This window comes from Neopelma chrysocephalum, unplaced genomic scaffold (genome assembly GCF_003984885.1).
Source record: "Neopelma chrysocephalum unplaced genomic scaffold, ASM398488v2 Primary Assembly neopelma1_96921, whole genome shotgun sequence".
NCBI lineage: Eukaryota > Metazoa > Chordata > Aves > Passeriformes > Pipridae > Neopelma > Neopelma chrysocephalum.
In genome coordinates, this window is record NW_020925564.1 from 946847 (window position 1) to 962148 (window position 15302).

The following is a 15302-nucleotide window of genomic DNA, read 5'->3' on the forward strand; positions in this document are numbered from 1 at the left end:
AGAAAAAATGGCAATAATTTTTACTATTATTCTGTTACCTTCACCCTCAACCTTGGCACCTCAGTATCCTGCCTGCATTATGTTAAAAGCAAGTCATTGACTTGAATATAAACCCCTAAATTTATGTGTCCTGCAATTTCTTAAATTTCGTACACTGGACCACTTAAAACCTGCAAGAATCAGATATTATGTAGCAACTGTCAACACAAGGGGATGATTCTCTGATTTATAACTAGAAATAAAGGCTAGAGTTTCAGGGTTGCCAAACTACTCACTTGAAAAAAACAGTAACTATAGCAGGGAAAGAAATGGAAGAAGTTCTCAGTATTTACAGTAATTCCCCAATGGAAACTTCTGTGCTGATTACTGTTAACCCCTTTCACAGGCTACTCTGCTGATAGAAAAAGACTATTCCTAAGTAGATATTGACTGTGAATTATTCAGTGTCAAGATCATTCTCACTGAAGAAAAATGATGTAAAAAAAAATAAATCTTAGGAGATGCCAGCTGTTAAAAACCTTGTCTCCTCTGTGATGACTTCTGCAATCAAGAAGCCGTTCCTATGTCTACAGGGGATTATGGAGCTATTGTTTTTGAAGTCAGGTAATAACTCATGAAAATATTAACTTCATTCAAATTGCAATTATTGCTAAAAACTAAATCACATAGCAAAGTTTTATAGTTTGTAGCCAGCTCCATCTGAGAGGGTTGGGATGGGTGAAGATTTACCTGCTAGTCACCTTCCCACTGGAGGCAGGATAAACACAGACTGCTTGACCAGAAACTCCTCTTTATTCAGAAAACCCAGCCCACTAGGGAAACACTGATTTAGGTGCCCGGATGAGAGACAGTCAATAGATGAGTCCAGGGAAGAGCTCTGATGGAAGAAGTCTTCACAATAGAGCGGTAGCAAAGGTATAGAGATACAGTAGCAACAAATGCAATGTAGCTGTCGAATGAAAAGTCATTTCCAGCCAAAACACAATTGAATAATTGCTCCAAAACCACAACTGGAACAGAAAAACGTCATAGATGCTAGACTGGAATAGGATTTTTCATTACACCAGAGGGAAACAACTTCTATTAATTTCAGTATGGCCTAAGATTTTGGCACTAAGTTATTCTGTGGTACTTTTCATGAAGTCACTCCACAGCTCTTACTGCCCAAATTACAACTATGTCAGAAATAAAATTACCTGTCTTGTTGAGTTGGCATCACGTTAACTCAGACTCACTACTATGTTATCCCTCTCCCTCCCATCCCATGTTGCTGCAGCTCTGTAGAGGGAGAAGAGTTGCATACTCCTCAGTGGGATTTGTTCTGTCACTTTCTGTCTGCTTTGTGTTTCCTCTGTTTTGATCACACTTTCCTGATTGCATGTCTGTAAGGACATTCTCTGTCTCTGACTAATCTATACTTTTTTTTTCGTGTTGTTGGACTCAGTATGACTTTGGGGTTGTGGTTAGGGTTGCAAATCTCAGTCTTTGATGGCAAATGCAGTGTTTTTCTTTTGAAACAAACTCTGCCTTGAAGCATACCCCAGTTTCCTGCAAGTTTGAACAACAGAGAAAAACAGCTTGAGGCAATTTTTCCCCCCGATCCCACCTTGACTTTCTATGCCTTCCACAAAATGGTGCCCTAATTAAAAGGGGAGGTTTATTTACCTATGAAAACAGCTATCCTTTGCGGATATGGGAATTGAATGCAAGCAGAACTTCATGGAACATCAAAAATATTTTGCTTTTTTAAAAAAATAATAAAAGGTGTGTCACAGTCTAGGGTTGGAAAGGATCCACGACAGCAAATAGGGTTCAAGCAAAGTAAAAGACTAAGTCAAGTTGTCGCTGTGCTATGACACTTTATTCAAGCCAGGGGAAGACTTATACAGGGTAGAGTGAGGAAGGTTCTGGAAACCAGGGAGGAGCATGGGACTGATAGGGGTGATGACCAATCAAGAAAGGAGGGACGGAACACAGGATCAGCAGGGACCAATGAGGGAAACATCTGCAATGCAGTAAATGGGAGCCAATAGGAAAATTGGAGGGTACATATGAAAGGTAAATACATTAAAACTTGAAAAACTTGGAATAAAACTGTGCCGAACAGATTCACTGGTACCACTAAACCAGTCTTTTCCATTGACAGCCATTTCTCAATATTGGTGTTATAATGTATCACTTTCAGGCAGGTGCTTGATCGTTTCTGTTTCTTTCTGCACTTGCTGCAGCTCCTCTCACCATCTTTGTAACAGTTCCTCCTCACGGCATGTGCCCTTCTCAAAGGTGTGTCTTCAAGGAGGCAAAAAGATGGCAAGTTTTCTGAGGTACATCATAGAGGCTAAAGGATGAGATACAGAACTACCAAGAACTCATGGAGAGAGGCTCAAATGACATGCTTCTGTGGTTTTTCTGTTTTCCAGGTGTTCATAGGTAACACCTAAATGGCTGTTTCCCAAGCTGCATACCCTAGGTTTAGGCAAGTAAGATAGCAAATGCACCCAGATAGACAAGGACAAAAAACAGTAATAAAACCAGTAGTTTTGAATTTTGTTATTTTGGTAATTTGGTTGCCAGGCATATCTAGTATAGCTAATTTTTAATTTCAACTTCCTTTCACTATAAAAAGAATAAGTTTGAAATTGTATTGAATCTTCATGGGGTTTAAGGTAAGCATGCATCAGTTTAAGACCAGTGAGCAAGTCCTTAGAGACAGAGTCTGACCTGCAGTTTCTTGTTTTCTGCATGTAGACTCTGCAGTCAAAAAAAAAAAAAAAAGAACACTGAGGGCATAGCAGAAGGCTGTAGAATCCAACCATGGACATACTTTAGGTACCAGACTAATCCTAATGTAGCTCCTGATAGATCAGTAAGTCAGGTGGAGCATAGCAGTTTCATTTTCTATTCTTGCACTAGCAAAGCAAGTGAACTCCACAGACTAACTCCTTCATGATAAGGTAAATATGGTATTGTCTCTTAGCTTCATATCTAAAATCCTTCTTATCTGTCCATCTGGTCTCAAAACTTAATCATGAATCTATATTTATTAAACTCATCCCTGAATCACACCTGTTTCTGACACCTCTCTCTCTACTGTAGCCTGGCATCCTCTGACTGATCCGGTTCCTGCTGCGACTTACCAGCCTACTCCAAGCGTGAGGCTCCAGCTTGATTCCAGCTCTCGTTCCAAATCACTAGCTGAAACTTTACGCTCAGCTGAAACAGTCTGGGTCCAAATCATTCCATTTGGCTGAAGACTCCTTCTACTGTTAGCCTTTTATCTGTGAGTTGTAAATTAAGGTGTTGGACTTTATATCTCCTTTTTTTTTTTTTAAACTACAAACCTGCTTTCGTGTACCGATCTGGTTCTATCTCTCTTCTGCAGCACAATTTAAAGAAGATCTAGTGTGTGGTGCTTACAAAAGTCTGGCAGATATAGTCTTCTCGTAGAGATATAATTTTAAAATGTTCTCAGATAGGGGAAGTACGCTGTTGGAAACCAATTCAGGAATATGGAGCAGACTGGAGTATCTGTATTCCATCAGACTGAACTTACGTAAACTATTATATTGGACTAACTATTCTACTGTTTTAGGACATGGCATGTTTATTGTGCAATGATAGTCTTTGATGCTTCATGTTTAGTCTCATTTAACATATCTTCCCAATGCTTGCAAGTATAAAGATTCATCTTATGACTCCGTGTAGAGTGGCTGAGATGTTGTCTGTGCTTTTGTTTGGGTCTAAATCTGACTTTTTTAGAGAAGTGCATTGAGATGCATTTTATGGAAATTGAAGATTCCTGCTTGTGACCTTTTTGTTGTTACAGTGATTAATTGGTGTTGGTACAGATGAGTGGAAATCAAATCACCTTGCACTAGCAAGAGTTTAAGGTAACTCATAGTATTTCTTGAAACAGGTATTTTAGGTGAACGTGTCAACACTTATTTGCCACACACTCTTGCACTGACAGATTTTTGCACTTATCTAATTATTCAATCACATCAGTAAAATTAGTTTCACATTTTGCTTTTAAAATCTTAGCAGTTACTACTGGCAAGCCACCACTGAGGAATAATTTCAGCTGATAAGGCTACCAGTGCTAATAATTCTTTTACTAGGGTTCTAAGTTTTCTAGTCCCTATTTGGAGAATATTTATAAGTATCAAGCATTTTTGCAGTTTTGTATGAGAAATGGCATGTAAGTAATGTGGAATAAAGTGCCTTTTCATTGCAACCCATTGTAAAGTAGAGAAAAGGTGATCAGAGATGATTTCACAGCTGTTTGCATGGGAAGTTTTACAAGTGTGACTTCACAGCCTGACTCTTACCTACAGTAGACTGTAACCTGTTAGTCTTTGCAGTTCCAGGAGTGGCTATTGCTGTGGAATCATGTACAAAAACTAAAAGCTATAGGATATTTTCCAAAGCGCAAGCTGTACTCCTCACTCTGTGTATGTGTGTGTGTGTGCATATATACATGTGTGTAGATTCAGATATGTAGATACAGATAAATAGATATAGATATGTAGGTATGTGTATCTCTATGTGTAGCTTCAAAAGTTTGCTTGATTCTTTCTTGACAGCTCATTTTTGTCTTAGATGGGAACCATGAAGTCCTGGGAAAAGACAAGGCATGAAGAATAGAGTAGGTCTTTGACTCCAGGCACAAAGAATTTGCAGGATTACATTTTCTAGGAAGGCTTGTTTTTTTCCTCAGCTGAAGAGTATTAAAATATTTTACTCTACTATACACCCTTAGAAGAATCTGGTGACTGTTGTAATGCAAGAAGTTATTTAGCCAGGGCTTGGAAATCATTGTCTACAAAGTTTTTCAAATTGATTACAGAGCTTACAAAATTGTGTGGTATCTATAATGATAACGAGTTATCCCATCTAGATAAAGTTGTTAGAACATAGCCTTAAGAAAGTATCAGTACTTCCAATTTGTGGTTACAGTTTATACCAATGCAGCAGAATATGATTTTCATATTAATTTTGATAAAGAATTATTTGGCAAAATGTTAGAATAAAGTTCGTGCATATTGGAAGTCTGTCAGTTATTTCAACGAGTGAATATTGGAGTGTTGGGAGTTGTTAATTTTTCCACGGTAATATATGTATATTTTCAGACTGCTAAAATGATACACAATTTTAATAACTCAATCAGCAGTATCTTTGAGATATTGTCATAGAAAAGAATAAACCAACTCCCTTGCCTATTTCCCAGAAACTAAATTTATCTGCTGATCCCCTCACCATTTTCCAGATCTACATCCCCAAAGAACTGATTTGGAAACTGTCCACTAGTTGTGATCCAGACATGCAGATGAGCTGTTTAGGAGGTGGACATGATTTTAATTCACACATCTCCCTTTATCAGGTAAATGACCAGCCCATCCAACTCTTATTTTTCATTGGGAGTATTTGAGTTAGTCTTCCCTGTTTCATGAACAAACACCCTCCTGTGTTTGCAATTTCACTGAGACAGGCACATTCTTGTGGAACAGTTTTTTGGGGTTTGTTTTGTTTGGTTTTGTCAAAAATTAGAAAACTTATTTCTGCATAAACAGTATTTGCATTTGGAGAAGTGGAAATTTCTATTTTCAAATTGTAGTGTAACCAGACTCAAGTATTAATGCTAGTAGCACTTAATTATAGCCAGAATATCTCTGCCTAAATTCTACCTGATGCAGCATTTGTGTTTTTGATTTACAATGCCCTAAAGCATATTACCAAGAGTTTTAAGTTAGAAACCTGCATAAAAAAAGGATCAGAATATAATTTTGATCTCCACACATAGCAACTATCTTCTATTTTTAAAAGAAACAATAATTGATTATTCAATAGATAATGCCCCAGTGACTGTGAGATAAAGCAGTGAAGGGGTCAAGAAAGAAGGGAAAATAAAGCCAAGCCAGCTTAAGTCCTGAGGTCCAAATTGCCAGTAAAACTTCTACAAAATCTTAGGGTAGAAGAGACTTGGAATAATGCTCATCATAAGAAATAATTTATCAATGAAAAAGGAATAATTGGTCATATGCTGAATGGAATAAGACCTGTTCCTGGCAGAAAATTAAATGAAGGAAAGATACCCAGAGTTCCTGGAGCACTGATTCAGGCTCAAAGTAGCCAGCAGACTACTTCATCCTGGTTTTTAATGCCTGCATGATTGTGTCCTCCCTAAATGGAACACTGCAGTGTCATACTTGATTCTCAGAATGGCCACTATATTGTTCTACTTGGTTCTCAGCATGGCCACTTTATCATCCTCACAGATCTTTGTTGAATCCTAATCAGGACTTGTTTGCCGCATCATACAGTACATGTGACAAAGAATTCATATTCTGTTTTGTTAGTTCATATTAATTTCTAAAATAATCGTTGTTTGATTAAGCAAAACTGCTTACTCTACAAAACTATTGAAATATCTATTTACTTCCTATACAGCTGCCAGAGTCATCTGCTATTGCTGCTTCTCAGCAAATTAAAACCTGGTTGTATGTTTAGAATGTCTCTTCGTCCCAGGAATGTCAGAATATCTCTGTAGTTATATACATTTCTATGAACAGACCTTTCTACTTCATTTTAATTTTGAAAGTCTTAAAAACAATAAAATACTTTATTTTTCTTTTCATTCTGAACAAAGAATTTTACTAAAATGATAAAACAATTAAATTCCTAAAACCAGTCTCTGCTTAATTTCCCCTCTGTCCCTTCCTGTTTCATTCCCTGCCGCTTTTTAGACTCTAACACACAATTCCTTGCATTTTTCCATATTCACCTCTTTTTGTCTCTCACAATACTGTTTTAAACCATATTTGCTATTTAGAACACTCATTGCCATGTGCTAAAACTGTAAAATCATTTTTAAAATATCAATAACTTTCTTAAAGGGATGAGTTTCCATCACAATGGCATTGGGGTGAGTAATATTGCTAACAAAATCATGTAGAAATCGTATTTTCTCCCAGGCCTGGGTGGGGCACCAGGTGTTAACTTCACCTGTCAGAAAAAGGGACCTGAAAAAGACAGTTTGCTTTCTGGAGTTACGTAGCAGCTTGAGTGTTTTATGGTGGAGTGAAGTGAAACCACTTTATCTTGTCTAACGATGCACAGTACAGGAATCAAATATATTAGGTAGGAATGCTTGTTTACAACCACACCAGTTGACAGCCAGCTAGATTGTATTTGGGAAAAGAACAGAAAATGCCTACTTGCTGTGGAAAAAAAAACGAAAGCCAAAACAGAATACCAGTCCATCCATTCCCACTTTCCAACTCCCCCTTCCTTTAGGAGAGAGAGACACCTGCGAGAGTTGCTCTGTCTTGTGCGAAGAAAACTCTGATACAGTCTCGTGTTGGTGGAGCAGTGAACCTAAAGCTGTATGTAAGCAGCTCTTCCCTCTTTACTGCACTAGGAGGCAAGAAATCCTTCCCTCAGAAGAAATGTACATACCTTTGTCTAGGTTTGATTCAAAGCCAGGGAGAGGTGGTCAAACTTCGGAAGAAAAATTATAGTTCCTGAAACTTAGGCAGGGGAAAGGACACCCCAAATTCTCTTTTCTGCAGGTCCTACCTACCCTCCTTACCTAACTGGTAGAAGGACAAGCTTCAGTCTTCTGGGACATCCTCCTTACAGGATCTTAAGAGGTTCCCTGTGAGTCTGCTGATTTTAGGATTTTCTTTTTCCAAAAGTCAAGGGACAGCCATCTGTTATTGGACACACTTTTGTGATTCTATTAAGAAGCTTTTTCTGTCATGGTTATTGTCTTAATTGGTCTAGAGATGCTAGAACTGGAAATTCAAGCACTGGAATGCAAGAGAAATATCTTTCTGCTAGATGGAGAAGGAGAGGTGGGGATAGGCCATCAAGAAGGGCTGGCTTATCAAAGCAAATCCAGGGTTCAGTTTAAAGGAAGGAGAGAGAAAGAGGTAAAGGGACTGGAAAATGTGGTTTGCCACGGCCCGCAAGGGAAAGGGGATAGGGACGCAGCACTGCACAAAAGGGGTTCTGACACAGCAGAAGGTCAGGGTGCAATGGTAATTTTATTAGGAGAGACACAGACTTAAATAGGGTTTGGGTAAGGGGAGATTCAATAACTGGGGTGGAGCATAGGACTGACAACTCAGGGCAGAATAGGACTGGGGGAGAGGGAGAAGATGGGTGGAACTTTGGGGTATCCAGGGGAAAGGACCAGTGGGAGCTCACTCTGCACTGCGGCAACCATCAGCCAATCAGTGAGAGATGAGCGGGAAAGCAGGGGAGGACAAGGGAGTAAACAACTTTCAGCGGGAAAAAACTGAGGGCAAGTCCAGGCAAGCCCTGAACAGTATAAACCATAGGGAATAACATGAGGGTACATTAAAATATGGTATAAAACTGGGGAAATAACAGGAAAGTCCGTGGATTTGTAGTCCTTTCAGGCCCCATATATGTCTCGCCAGGCTTTGAATCGTTCCCAGTCTGTTCAGTGATCCTCCTCATTGGTTGTCTGGTTAAAAAGGGATACATCAGAATGAACAGGAAAACAGGAAGAGAAGAGAGGCTTTGAAAGAAACAACTGAAGACAGGGGAAAAAGTGCTAGGAGAGATGTATTGTATGTGAGGAATTGGCCAGGGTTAGAAATAGCCAAGTGCCAAGGGAGCAGCAAAGGTAATGTCAGGTTTTTGAGAAAGAAAGAGAGGAAGAACATTAAAATAGGAGAATTTGAAAGAAAGGAAATTTGTGATGGTGATAGAAATTGGGAGTGAGGGTAAGTGTTAGAAATGAGACATGAAAAGAGGAAGCAAGAAAAACCCATACTTTACACTGGCTTTAATATCTCAGTAATTACACTGTGATGGTACTAATCTGGAGCCCTTTTCATTAGAATGGAATATGTCAATGAAGGACAAATTAAACATCTGATATCTGGAAATCTTGAAAGCTGTGAATTAGGAAGTTAAATATATCTTGTGCAACCTCCATGGGTTTTCACTTGTAATACCACACCAATTACGCAGATCTTTCTATTCATAAAACACACTTGTGTAAGCATTACCATCATAAATGACCCATTCTTCGAAGATGACAAAGAATACATTGTACAGGGCTTTATGAAACAATTATAACAGGTGAAAAACTTCTGCATTCCTTTTTCCTTATGTCTTATGCACTTCTGGGAACAAGAAAGGTACTGAGTTGCTTACATGCTTAATCAGTGCCATGCAATTTTGAGCCTGACAAGCTAGCTGGACGTCAGCTAAGCTGAGAGAGAATAAAGTCCTCATTGTTAAGCCAGAACGAAAAACTTGCAGCTGCTATATGTGTAGGTAAATACACGGAAAATGGAGATTATTTTATACACCATGAAAACCACTAGTTTATGCATTCTACCATTTCTGGCCACATCAAACTACACATGGTGTGAAGAAGTGCAGATTTCAATTTAGGTAATGTATATGCAATTGGAGTGGAGCAGGGGACCATGACCATGACAATCTATCTCCTGCAGATTAATGTCTGGTGCAGGCAGGTATGTCATAAACTATGGCTTAATATGGAGAACCTCTCAGTTTTCCCCTCATTTTCACTAATGCATTGTGTGTGCTTGTAAGAGATTCACAGTAGATGTAGGGCTATTGCTTTTAAATGTTGCCTCTGACCCAGATAATGTCAAAATGTCTGAATGCAGGCTATGCTCTTTTTAGAAAGAGCACCTCTAATGTAATGCAAATGCACATTGTAGGGAAATTCCAGCTGAGAAAATGAGGCCTTATATTTCTAAAACTATATACATGTCAATAGCCCATTATTCTCAAGTTTTAAATGTAATTGCAGCCCAGCTTGGAATGAATTCCTGAAATAATAAAATACACTGAGTAGCAGTTACGGAGTCTTCCAGTTATTTTATGCTCCCCCCTGCCCTGCAAAATGAAAAAGAAAAAAGGAAAGGAGAAAAGTGAAGAGAAAAAAGTGAAGGAGAGAATGGAGTGAGGAAGGGAGACAGAAGATAAAAGTGAAAGTCATATCCTTTTCTGTAATGCGTTACTGGAACTCTCTGTGCAAAAATATGCTGGGCTCCTAAAAGGCATTACAGCATCAACGCATCTGAAGCTTTTGTATAAATGTATCTCAGTCCAATTTTGTATGACAAATTATTTCCAGGCAATTAAGAATATTTATAATTGTTTTCTTTGGCTAGAACTTTCTTCTATTTTCAAATTTCTTTTAAGCTAATGTTTCCTATAAATCCTGAACAACCATAATTTTGAAAGAATTCTGTCTTAGTCATGTGAACTGCTTTGGCAACCATCTTTTTCTGATAAATTTAACATGTGCACAGTACAGCCTTTATCTCCAATACTGGTAGATTTCAAGATATCATTATTTCATTGGAGTTTCCCCCTTGCTCCCCTTTCTTGGAAGAACTCCAAGAAACAGTTTCTATGATTAAAACAATATAGATGAATATTGAGGTGGTGTTGAGCTGCTGCATTTCTTTGCTTTCCTTGCTCTCTTTACTTCCCTCACAGGTTTGTCTTCTTAGCATGAAACCCTATACTTCTCAGAAAATGAAACATAAATGGTTCAACTGCCTAGTTACATTTCTGGGGTGGAGAACATATACATGAAGTTCCTGAAAAAAAAAATATTTTAGCAACTACTTGAGAAGCTAAGGGATTATTATGCAGTGAATCCATGACAAATAGTTCTTTGAAATACTAAATTTGACATACAAATGTGTGTGTCCTTCTAAATGCCTTCTGAAGACTCGGAAATGTGAATTTAGTTTGTCAGCAGAGGTGGTTTTGCGGAAACAAGCAATTGCATTGAGAACCAACTTTCCTTTTCAGTTTCACACAAAACGAGGTAGCTGCTGATAGCATTCAGTGTGCTTTATTCCCCTTTCAGTCTCTTTTTCCCTTCAGCTAAGGGAATCTTTGGTCTTTCTATCTGACTTATAGAGGTGCTGTTAATTATTTAAACCTTTCATCTTTCTTTAATTTATGTCATAGAGTAAGCACAAATTCCAGTTTTTATCTGTTTCTCATCGAGCTGCATTTCTGTCATTGTTTGTAAGCCTGAGGATAGACAAAACTGTAAAATTAACTGTGCTTCAGTTTTTGAAAGAAAAAAAATACAGATAAAACCAGTTTCCTCAGGACTTAGTGCCTCTGGTAGTTGATTAGTCCCTGCAGTAGGGAAAATTAAATTTTGTGGTTGAGACCCAGCATGCTTGGATGGTTTAATAATGTTGTGGCCATCATCCAATGGCTGACAACCAAGAACTGAGGTACTTTCTGTTCTTTTCTCCCTCATGCAACACCTGAAAATCCCGGGGCAAATCAAACAGCAAATTAAAGCTCAAAAAAACCCCATCACCTGCAAAGCATGTATAAGGAACTAATTTTAATGCTTTCAAGCTGAAGTCATTGGGATAGAAGCCCAAAAACCAACGACAAAGGTATCTTGGTAAGTTCTTAAAGCACCTTTCTCAATTTGTTGTAGCTCCAACTGTGCTTGCTGTTTTAATCTATTTTCTGCTTCCTGTGCAGTTAAAGCCAAGTAGCTACTAAAAGCAATCAAGTCACAAGAAGCATTTCAAAAAGCCAAATCAGTGATTATGACTAAACATACAAATGCAGGCTGTGGCTTTTCAAAAGTAGTTTGTGTGAGGAATTTCATCACAACACCTAAGCCCAGTCTAGCACCCAGGGTGCACTTAAGTGCTGCATCTTGGTTAACTGGCCAGGATGGGGGTTTGCCCAACACATACATCGCCTGTGCATTGGGGCTGTCCCTGATGGTGACTCTCTGGTGGCCATGTCTGCCAAGGGAAAAATAGCTTAGTTACCCAGCAGTGAAAAGTCAGCTATAATGACATGGACACTACTATTCTGAAGATAAAAAGCAGAAGTATGATGTTGGATTTGGATTATGCTCCGTACAGAAAATTCTCAAAATGGAGATGATATGAAATTGTGGGGGTTTTGTCCTCTATAAGGTTTCTGCTACTCTGTTATTAGTAAAAAAACAAAACCAAAACAAAACCCACAGGAAATTTGGATGGAAAGAAAACATCCATTTTATGCTTCAGTGCTGAGAACATAGTGGATATTTTTCTTTCCAGGGCAAATAGCTTTAGATTCACAGTTTTGGCAAGTTCTGGTTGGAATTTTACTATATTTCCCCTTTAATGCCACATTTGCTGGGGGAAAAGTGGCATTTTCTCTTGGATCAGATATATTACCAGAATAATCCTGAAGAAACAGGTGTCACCTTTATTGTGGTTTAGACTGAGGCTTCAGTCACAAAGAGAGAAACATTTTTAATCATTCACTGCAATAGTATCAGAAAGCTACAGTACAAATGCTGACTTCAGAACTGTACCCTGGTGCAGTTTCTCTTCACCGTTTTTCTTGAGCAGGACTGGGTGGAGGACAGAAATGAGACCATGTACTTTGTTGCAGTTCTTTCAGTAAGATCTCAGTTACGGTCACTGAAGTTGTTTCCCTGCCTTTACATTCTTTATATCAGGAGTGCTTGGGGAATCGCATTGCACAATCACGTTGTTCTGTTTCTTGGTCTGTCTTAGCTGTCACATCTACCAGTTTTGCAGGCAGTGGTCAGATTCAAAAAATTTGATAAAGATAGAAGATATTGTGTCTCCCTTGACTTTTCTGTCTGGAGGATAAGCAACTGCAACTCCTTTCCCTTTCTGTACAGAGAGGCTGCCCCATCAACAAGTTTGCCCAGCCAAGTGAAGTCAAAGACTACCCTGAGTGTGTTAAGTCTGTCTAACCAACCTCTAACTAACCTGCAAACAGACACAGAACAAAGCTGAGAAAACCGTGCGTGTGAAAAATCAGGAAAACGTAAAGGTAGTGAGACATTTGTATTTGTGAATTTAAAACACAGAATCACAGAAGAGAGTTAGGGTTTTTTAAAGTTGTTATTTGAGGACTTTTCTACACCATACAATTGGATAGCCCTGCACTAGGAAGTAACTGAAACCTGAACTCGGATTTTACCTTCCAAAGCTTTTCCGCTTTATATCTTTAGGGAGCTGAATACCTGGGCTGTTGCTCAGCAGTTCCCCAGGTTTAAAATTCTTAAAATCTCAGTACGGTCATAAAATTCATAGTTTAATTCTATTCATTATTTGCTTAGATAGGTATGTATCTCACTGATTCCTTGTGGCAAGCTCTTTCCTTCAGCAGGTACCCTCACAATTGCTGTTTTATATAGAGATGTAAGGCCATCCTTGTTTTGCAAGTGGTGAATGCAAAGAATGGGACCCTATAAGTGATGTTCTCAAGGTTGTAAAAGACATACACAACACAGATTTAAATGTCTGCCCTGAATGAAAGTCAACAATTTAATCTGATGTGCCAGTTTTTCTAGACTAGTCAGACTATCTTGTGTGGTGACTTCTACACCCAGGAGTCTGGTACAGTGATTAGAAACAAAGGACTCTCACAGGAAAGTCGAAGACATCAGCTCCCAGGGAATTCAATGTGTAAAGCCATGTTTCCTCCCGATGTACATCTGGACCAAAGCACACAATTTGAAAACCATACAGTTTCCCCCTCATCCCCTTTTTTATCATGTTAAAGTGGTGGAAATTTTAGTTTAATTCCTCTATTGGCTTCACTGCTAGTTTCTATAAGCAAGCAGTAAGATTTCAGTATTCTGTTCTGGTATGTTTTGCCCAGTTTAGACAGTATTCTTAAACCTTTACCCAGCCTTCTCCTTGTTTAGTTTTTACCCTGAGTGGCAGTCTCTGCCACCCAGAAAGGTTGATGTTGTACACTCTCAAGGGCATTTGCTAGTGTAGTCATTCCTCAAACTCTCAGACCTATTGGTAATGCTGTTTTCACAAGGGTGATTTGCATTCAGTCTAGATTGAGGTCCAGTATGTGCCCACAACATAAAATGTGCTTGTTATGAATGAATCATATGCAGAGCCTCTTAAGAATTCACCCAACATAATTAGATACACCCTGGTTCATCTAAATGTTATCCAAGGGCTAAATATCTGAAGCTTTAATTGAAAAAGCTCATTAACTTTAAATACAGCTAAAGTTGTTGAAAAAATCTCAGTGGAAATAGTAGATTCTCCATGAAGACCAAAAATAAAAGCATTTGAGTCTGAAGCTATTAATCATAAAGTTGACTTGCATATTTGTGCTACTTTTGAAGTAAGTCTGAGTACTTAATTAAAAAAAAAAGAAACAAAACTTGTGCATGCATGCTAACTAAATTTTGCCATTTTTTTGCATATTCAGTGGATTTCAAGTATTTAAGGAGTCCAAAATAAAAAGCACTGCTTGATGTAGGAGCTCAATAGGCAGGTCAAAAGTCAACTTGAAACAAACTGATGATTATATGTGATATGTGTCCACAATGTATGAAAACAATAACCATTCCTCTGGAATGTCACATTAGCAAATAAGCCACAATCAGAAGAACATTCAAAATATGTATATATGAAATTTGTTATCACACCCAAAAGAATTTTGTACCCAGAGGTAAACAAGCCTCAGTAAAATAAGCAGTCTAATGTGCAGTGGTGCAAGCAGAGTATGCTCTTATGACAGAGATTGTATTGACAGTAAGCCTTCACCTGGAACAGAAGGGAGGGGAGAATACCTGTTGAAGGTGAGATACTAGTAGAGTTGACAAACTTGCATAATATTTACATGTGCCACAGAATGACCTGGATTAGCTGGCACTGTCATTTGAATTTCAGAAATATTGCTGGGTAAAAACCCACCCCGATAACTTCAGAAGAATTTGCTACAAAATTAATTGGTGCCGTTATAGAACTGATTGTGAACATAGCATCAAGGCAGATTCAACACTACAGCTCTTTCTTTTGTTATTATTCCAGGTGCACATGAGTTACGCTGGAGGCACATACTAAAAAAGAAAAGAATTAGAGTTAGCAATATTGGTAAAGTGTAAATGCGCATTACAGTGGCTGAAAAATCTGGACTTTCTTAGTATCTGAGAAGTATTATTCTACCAGCTTTTATGTGCCAAACACCTGAACTATGACAGTGTTCAAAATTCATCTAAAAATTTCTCTGTCTTAACCTAAATTATCAAGAGTTATTAATTTCAAATAATTTCTGTGGGAAAGAGTTAATATAGAACTAGGCTTCAAAGCACAATTGTCCTTCCTAAAAGAAACAGCCCTTGTCATTAAAATAAAAATAGTAAAATCTGAACACAACAACTGTTCTCCAAACCTTTCCCAAAGACTTATATATTAGAAATACATTTTGGAGATAGATATATATGTAATAAGTCATTG

The 15302-nt window shown here is 38.2% G+C and overlaps 1 long non-coding RNA gene across 1 annotated transcript; it reads left to right on the forward strand.

Annotated features, from left to right (window-relative positions):
- The first annotated feature begins 2256 nt into the window (after window positions 1-2256).
- Window positions 2257-7747, forward strand: LOC113960824. Its single transcript, XR_003532113.1, has 4 exons — window positions 2257-2324; window positions 4584-4724; window positions 5267-5380; window positions 7569-7747. It is a non-coding gene; the product is annotated as an uncharacterized LOC113960824 (long non-coding RNA).
- The last annotated feature ends 7555 nt before the right edge of the window (window positions 7748-15302 follow it).